Source organism: Cyprinodon variegatus, unplaced genomic scaffold, assembly GCF_000732505.1.
Source record: "Cyprinodon variegatus isolate N-32 unplaced genomic scaffold, C_variegatus-1.0 Scaffold101, whole genome shotgun sequence".
NCBI lineage: Eukaryota > Metazoa > Chordata > Actinopteri > Cyprinodontiformes > Cyprinodontidae > Cyprinodon > Cyprinodon variegatus.
Genome location: NW_015150554.1, coordinates 730,032 through 738,617, shown reverse-complemented (window position 1 = coordinate 738,617; position 8,586 = coordinate 730,032). Strand labels below are relative to the sequence as shown.

Sequence of the window (8,586 nt, the reverse complement as noted above, 5' to 3'; positions counted from 1 at the left end):
AGGGAAAAAACGACAGGTGAAAGGAATGACTAATTAAGGGAGAGCAAACAGGCCAGATCATGACACTTTTGTTTACATATGTTTCAGCCAAATCAAATTGGATAGATCTTGGATAGATAGATTTTACTAGGGGAGATATGGAATGGTGCCATCTGACTACAGAGAGTTAAAAACACAACAATGCAAGGAGCACATGAGACTATATCTGCTTTTTGGCAGATTCTATTTGAGGGGTCAATGCTTTTTTTTAAAGGGGCTCCTCTTGCCCCTGAATTCTAAGTGGAAACTTGACATTGCTATCATAGTCAACAAAATGCTATACCCTATTATCTGACACCACAACAGCATCTTTACAAAAACATTTCTGATGTGTTGTAGACTAGTTGGCAACTAGAAATGTTGGCACATATTTTTTCAGTAACTAAACTTTAATTCTGCTTGAATATGGATTCAGCAATTGCTCTAAAAAAGATTCTCAGATTTCAAAATAAATGGGTAAGCAAAGAAAATAATCAATGTAAGTTCAACCAAAAATCAGACCTGAACCCAAGACCAGTCCTGAGGAGAAATGTAAATATAAATAAATAAACAAAATTATAATTCTTTAGAATCATATAAAAGAAATAGAAAAACAAATTTTTGCTACAACTGATGTAAGAGACTGAAACTGACAAGTGACTAATACAGCAACTAAAGGTGGTTGCTTAGAAATGAATCATTGTTTATGTGGCGTTACCATGAAATGAATTGAAATAAAACATGCTGTGAATTATTGCTATATAGAGAGTAATGTTAAATTACCATTCCATGCATCATATTTATCAAACAATAAAAAATAATAAAGTGCCAAAGGCACACAAATTACTCATAGAAAAATTAACTTAGAGTAGTTAAAGTGATACTATTTTATCCACTATATGAAAGTAGCACCAACATTAGTATTTTGTTTTTGTGGAGAGCAATAAAGCACATTTTGAAGATACCCTTAATAATAAAGATTTTCTCCACTAAATGTTGTTACTGTTCTATAGGAGCCATACAACCTAAAGACTCATCTCAAACATTTTGTTTGCACTTCCCGATTCTTCATACAACGATCCCTGAACACTGTACTGTATTCCTCTTTAATATAAACATATTGCCATGGAATATACAGAAAGCTGTTTAGACTTAAATTATTGTGCTCTTTGTGAAATAATTTTTACAAAGAGCACACTGTTCTAGTGTTATAACTTTAAGAACCTTAATAAACCCTCCTGTAAGTCCCTTTGACCTAAATGCAAGTTTTTATGAGCTGATAGAGAGCTTGATATTGAGGAGGTTCCTGTCAAGTCCTCATTTTGCCAGGCTGGTGAGGTCCTGCTTTGTTCTCCCCACTTTACTTTTCTAATCATAATATTCACTGCCTTTGATTTGTTCATTATTTTTAGATTCTGTGTTAATCTGTGCGTGAGACACATTTGTGTATGGGACATTTCTTAACAAAATATGGAAAGAAACATTGCTTTTTGGCTTATTATGGAGCTCCACATTTATCTGCTAAATGAAGGACCACTCCGTATTTAACAGCATGAATGGCAAGCCAACTTTGAGCACCTGTTCCTGTAATGTGCTAAGAAATAAACTTGCTTTGCCATTGTATTACTGTAATGCAGAGATGGTAAGTAACGAAGTACAAATACTTCGTTACTGTACTCAAGTAGATTTTTCTGATATTTTTACTTTACTTTACTACTTATTTTTATGGCGACTTTTTACTTCTACTCCTTACATTTTTACACAAATATCTGTACTTTCTACTCCTTACATTTAAAAAAAATTGGCTCGTTACTTTAGTTTTGAATCATTTCAATGGAGTTACTGTTATTATTTTTCACGTCATCAATACCAAATTCAATCTAATTGGATGGGAATCCAAGTTGCATTTGACGCACCACTACAAGATGAATCGACAGATTCGGCGGTATTCATTCGCTGCAAATCATTGCAGCTTGGTGGCGGTGGCGTTAGCATAGTAGTATGGACGACGAGATGATTGAAAATGAACACAACGGAGATCTAGTCCTATTTGCAGACATCCATTTAAAATGTAGGCAACGGCATGAAAAAAGTGGTTTCTACTTTTAATTTTATACTTTAAGTAAATTTATAAGCCTGTACTTTGTTACTTTTACTTGAGTAAAGAAGTTTAATCAGTACTTCCACTTTTACCAGAGTATTTTTTAACACAAGTATCTGAACTTTTACTCAAGTACGGAAAGTGAGTACTTTTGCCATCTCTGCTGTAATGACCTTTCTTTTAGCTGATACTCTTAAGACACCATGTTTTGCTGTTGCTATCTGCAAGAAGAAAAAAGGCAGGGTGATTCTTTTTAAGCTATGATATGAGTGTAACATACTTACCCTGAGGAAAGCTCACAGCATGGCATATTTTCTAAGCCCTGTACCCACAAATCAGGGCACCAATGTTTTTTTTTGTCTGTGTGTGTGTTGTTATTTTTGCTTAACTTGGTTATAAGAGGCAGGGTTTTTTTTAAACTTTTGTTTTAGTACAGGCAGTGACTTCAAACCTCCCAAAAAAGCACCATTAAACTATAACATTTATTTTTATTTATTTATATGTAAGGCATATAGACTTTTTATGTTGCCAAATAATTTTGTGCAATTTATTTTAACACTAACTCACTTTTATTTCATATGCATACAATATAATCACCCTTTTTATTACTCTATGTATGGTAATTGGTGCATGGGTGTGTGTGTGTACAGTGTGTATGTTTTGAAAGAGATGGAGAGAAAATGAGAGAGAGGCCGCTCAGGCTAATGGTGATAATAAATGTATCAGACATCATTTTAAGATAGACAAATCTGCATGTTTCTGATGATAGAATCCCTGGTTTTGAAACAGCTTAAACAAGATCATACACACAACCAATAAAAGCAAAACACTAATAATAAGTGCTGAGATCAAAATGACAAATGCTGGCATAGGTCAGCTCTTTGGTCAACCCAATTACCAAGGTACTAACTAAAGGATCAAACACGGAGCCGGTGATTTCCTTCAGATGCTTGAATACTAGATATTCCATGGATTTATAGGCTGCAGCGTCTGTAACACTGTGGTGAGTTTTTGGGAAAAGGATGATGGAGGAGTGTTTTATGTATGAGGGAAGCTCTGGCTAAATATATTGATATGTAAAAAAACTGCATAGCCAGTCATCTATGTTAAACTATTTCAGTTTTGTCGCTCCTTCTGTCTCTCACTGGTTGATCTCATAGCTTCCAGGAAGGTTTGTTAGCCTACGGTCTGAAGACCCCCTCCCCCTGCGCTTGTAACCCCTGCTTGGTTCAGCCATAGTGAGGGATGTTCGGTTAAGACGTCTAGCTCAGTTAGTGCCATTTAACGATACATTTATATTGTAATTGTCAATTGATAATCCATATTTTTTATTATAACTGTAAAGGCTGGTAGCCATAATCATATTTATCTATAATATCTTTCTTAATTGATCAATCTTGATCAGAAGGATTGGTTATTGACTATAAATTCCAATTATAATTATCAATAACATTTACAATCCAAAAACAATACTTGTACAGCACAGCTAATTAAATGTTACACTGTAAAGAAGAAGAGAAATAACTTAAATAAAAAACCTCTTGTGCAAATAATAATTGATAATACAAAATATTCTGTTGAAAATGCAATACAACAGATAGATATAATGTATTTACAGAAGATATATTATGCCTAATTGTACAAACAAAAACTCCCAGAGAAGTTAAAAAAGGTCTGCAAATGGAAATTGACATCTGAGAGGAATTATAAAGATCTGAGAAAGAATGTAAGTGATTCTTGATCAGAAATAGAAACGTTGTAACCAGTAACATTTATGGAGTTTATTGGGAGTAGCAGATTAAAAACCCTCACAGCAGTTGGGAGGAAGGACCTGCTCAAGCACTCTGCTTAGTATCTTGGGTCAAGTAGTGTGTCACTGAAACACTGCTAGCTCTGTCCAATTGTCCAACAGTGCTGTAATTTCTCTTACAGTCCTTCTTTTTCTCACTTTCTGCACCGTGTCCAGGGGCATTCTAGGATAGAGCTGGCCCTCCTGATGAGTTTATCCAACTGCTTCCCAACACCATAGAAGATGGCTGATGCCACCATAGACCATAAAGAAGGTCTTGAGGAGCGCCCCCTGCACTCCAAAAGACCTCAGTCTCCTCAGCAGGTACAGTCTGCTCTGACCTTTGTTGTTAAGAGCATCGCTGTTTTGACTCCAGTCCAGTTTATTGTTTTAGTCAACAGTCCAATACTTATAAGAGCTTAGCATCTCAACGTCAATTACTTGGATGCTTACTGGTGTCAGTAAGGTTTTGTTACTGCGAAAGTCTGCCTCCAACTCCTTTGTTTTCCCTGAATTCAACGGTAGATAGTGTTGCTGACACATGTCTACAAAAGCTCTGTATCCGCTGTCTGTTCTTTTAGGTTGTCCTCATCTCCAAGTCCAACAATGGCAGAGTGATCAGAGAAGTTCTAAAGGTAGCAACCAGGGGAGCTGATGGAGAAGTCTGCAGTATAGAGGGTGGACAGAAACAGTGCTAGCACAGTTCTTTGTGGAGCACCTGTAGCGCACACCAACCTGTTAGAGAGGCAACCGTTTGTCCTCACATACTGCAGTCGACCAGTAAGGTAATCCAGTATTCACTACACTCCAGCTTTTGATTTAGAACTAGTGGTTGGATGGTATTGAAAGCACTAGAAAAATCAAGGAACATGATTTTTACAGTATTCCCATGTTTCTCCAGGTCAATTATCATCCAGGGGCAACAATTTACAGATGATATGTGTTATGCCAACACATTATTTGCATCTGCACAAACAGCATGTCAGTTGAAAACAATTTGAAATAAGGAACTGGCATTGTTGTAAAATAGATTTGATCCAACAAACTACTGATTAATACTGGAAAAACCTAAATGCCCTAAATGCACGATAGGTTCAAAACATTCCCTACAAATAACATATTTGTTTAACCTACCAACTAAATAGATTGAAAGAAGCAAAGTTTTTAGGAATAATAGTGGATTCTAAAGTATCTTGAACCAGAGAGCCTTGAAATTATGCCATCTGGAGTGACAGCCTTCCTAACCTGATTTTCCACAACATGTTCCTTGCCTATATTTAAGCTGCTGGTAAACTTTCAGAAAGTGTTAGTTTGTTTCATACATTAATTTTGTTAAAGCTATCAGCCATGATGGATGTAGGAACTTAAGGTGAGAGCTGACTTGTTTAACACAGTCACAGAAATCAGCACTTTTAACTGAAAACAAACAAAACAAGTCCTGAACAAATTGTTCAAATTTTGTTGAGTCACTTTACTGATTCATAAATAGATTTACTGACTAGCCCCTGCTTTTGTTAGTTGTCCATAATAAAGAGATAATACAAATACTGGCAAAAGTGACCTGTGAGCTGTGACCAAAGCACACAAATGCTAGCTGCAGCCTGACTCGTCATACAAATCAAACCAATTGTAAAATATTTTGAGCAACAACATTTTAACAAAAAAATTTAGATAAGCTGGATCAATTTTCTTTGAGATCCACAGCTCAGCTAAAAATTCAAGCTGACACATTACCAGCTATGGCTGTAAATAAAATATAAATTAACATACTTTTTTGATGACTTACCTTAATATTCTTGAAAACAAAATCTAAGAGAAGAAATGGCTACTCTAAGTGTCCTGACCTGTTGGATTGGTAAGAATGGAGCATTGCCTACTCCCTCTTCCACTAATAGGTAGTGGGAGTGGCTTTTTCTAAGTGGCCATTGCCACCACCCTCTGAACTGGATTGTAGTTATTGTTACTAGTTATCTTAACTCCATATACAATTATTTCACTTTCAAATCTAAGAGGTTTGAGTAATTCTGGAAAGCTTTTGTATTTTACAGTGTGGTGTTTGATGATAAATCTGTTTGCCTTACCTTTACCTCACCTTGCCTGTGTGCTTTAAATGTGCACAGTCATGTTTCTGGCATGAGATCAGTGTAATATCTGTTGTCGCAATCATTTTTGTTTTTACCATGTCTGACTTAAACACAAGATGAACAAACACTGCATAGTAATTTATGAATGGAAGCTGGTCTGTAAACTTTACCTTGGGCAGTTTCAAATGAAGTGGTCCCCTCAACTTAAGTAAACAAAAGGGAATGAATGTACTAACTGTATTTAAAGTAAATTGGTACGTTTACACTTAAATAAATGACACATCTTTTATGCCGATTGCTGCATTTTTGTGATCTGATTAAAAATTACAACACTGGCTGCTGTGCTTATATAAATTCCTAGTGTTTATGTTTCTTTGTTGAGTTCAGCCTGAGCAGTTTGCTGCCTTCTGGCAAAGCAGAGACCAGTCACCATCTGGATGACTGTTCTGCTTGCTGCTGTCACTTAAAGCCCTGAGGAAACCTTTCACACTTTGTCATCTTCTCCGTTACTCAGGGTCAATAGACCACAGAGGAGGGAGAGATAGTAAATAGAAAAGGCAAGGAGAAATTGGTAGAGATAGTGATACAAAATGTGAAGAAAAGAGAAAAAAGGTAAAGGGACCTGGTAAACACAAGCCAATAGGATGTGTTAAGCAAAGAAATAGGGTTAAATTCATACGAATGTTACATCAACAAAAACAAACAAACAAAAAAAAACTACAAATCCCAAAGAGATGGGATTGAGCTAGGCCAGGAAACACCGTCAAAAACCAGGGAAATTCATACGGGGTATTAAAGATTTCGACACATTATTGACAGTAAAAGGTCAAATTATTTATCGGCACATTTTATACACATTTACAGTCAATGACTGAAGGAATGAATGAATGAATCAATCAATCAATCACTTTATTGTCAACTATATTTTGCACTGCAATCGAGATTTCAGTTTCAGTACTAACCGTTCATCACATACATAAGATACAATGGGGGTGGCCTGGCAGGGGGAAAGATTTACTGGGGCCAGGTGCGCTGCAGAATGCTGCCGTTGGCATGTTCTTACGGCCCCATCGTAAGGCGGTTCCCTTATTGCGCGATCATTATCCCTGTGGAAAGATAAGAGCCACATTGGGGAGGGAGAGGAAAAAAAAAAAGCATATTTCACACTTTATCCTTGACAGTATACAGTTTGAGATATAAAAAAAAAACACCTCAGCACAAAAAAGCACATGTATCACGAGCGAAACATTTCAGCAGAAGGAAAACATCGGAAGCTGGAGCTACATGAAAGTCAGTCTGACATTTGAGAATCAGTTGTGTGCGTGTGTTATGAGTGCGTTCAGTTTGTCAATGAACGCTGAATACAGGCCAAGGTAGGGGGAGGGGAGCCTGTAGTTCTGGGCCCTTCCGCCATAACATCCAGGGGAGTTTTGACAAGGGGGAGGCTGAATCAAAAATAACGCTTTCTGTTTCTAGAGCAGGCTACACAAAATTTACTATCAGCCTTGGGTCTTTTCTTGATGGCTTCACATTGCGAATCCAATATTACACATTTCTTGGGCATTTCTGCCTTGAAGCCAGCGTGCACATCCAAGATATTATCCCTTCTCATCTTTTAGTTCAACCACTGCAGCAAGTCTGTGTTCAATCGCACCCAACATATGGCTAAGCTCACGGTCCTGCTCGTTCACAGCGTTTGTGAGCGTGTCAACTCCTGCCGACATCCTCTGTAGTTTTAGATGCATCAGGTATCCTCCAAATCCAAACAGGAGAAATTCGAGTATCATAAATCCGATAATCCATGCATTTTCGACATCCTCTACTGACAACATTGAAAAACTATCCATCCTCCAAGCCTTCCAGGAGTCCATGGTGTACCCCACGAGGTATGTCCCAGCAGGACTAGAAGGGTCCCCTTTCTCTGTCTTCCAGTTGGGAAAATTTGATCAATTGCATTGAGAGACCAGCTGACAAGATCCATTGTTTTAAATTAGGGTGATATGAAGAGAGGGCTCAGAAAGGACAAGACAAAGCAAAGGAAAGGAAAGTGCTACCGCCTAGAGTCAGAATAGAAAATTTTTTACACATTTACACCAATCAGGTACATTTCAAGTACAAAAAAGTCACCTGAAAGTTTGCTTCTCAGTGTGATCAATCTATAGCAGGGGTGTCAAAGTGGTTCCAGAAAGGGCCGTGTGGCTGCAGGTTTTCTTTCCAGCCAAGCAATAGCACATCAGACTCATTCATCTCATGAAGTCATCATGTTCAGATTGGACTTACTTGATTAGAGGACTGGAGTCTGGTGTGATATTGCTTGGTTGGAAAAAAACCCTGCAGCCACACGGCCCTTTCTGGAACCACTTTGACACCCCTGATCTATAGCCTGGGTGCCATTCCGAACTTAGTCCCGCCCACAACTTTTGAGGTCGGGAAGTTTGGTCTGGCATTGCTCTATATTAGCGCGAGTATGCTGGCACAAAATCTGGCGGGCCAATCAAATTGTCAGGGCGGGCTTTATACGATGATGGACAGATGATCAACATTAACGTTATCAACCACGTCACCAAAGCGCGCTTGGGTGACAACAACAATGG

General features: G+C 37.7%; 1 protein-coding gene across 3 annotated transcripts in view; it reads left to right on the top strand.

Moving 5' to 3' along the window:
* LOC107084467 (glutamate receptor ionotropic, kainate 5-like) overlaps window positions 1-8,586 on the top strand; it is a 271,088-nt gene that overhangs the window by 98,864 nt on the left and 163,638 nt on the right. For 2 of the 3 annotated variants that reach the window (XM_015374355.1, XM_015374353.1), the window contains exons 3-4: window positions 4,086-4,232; window positions 4,490-4,693. The exons of the other annotated variant lie outside the window; for it this stretch is intronic. The gene's annotated coding sequence lies outside the window, so the exon portion shown is untranslated. The remainder of the gene's footprint in view (window positions 1-4,085; window positions 4,233-4,489; window positions 4,694-8,586) is intronic. 3 annotated transcript variants of the gene reach the window in all.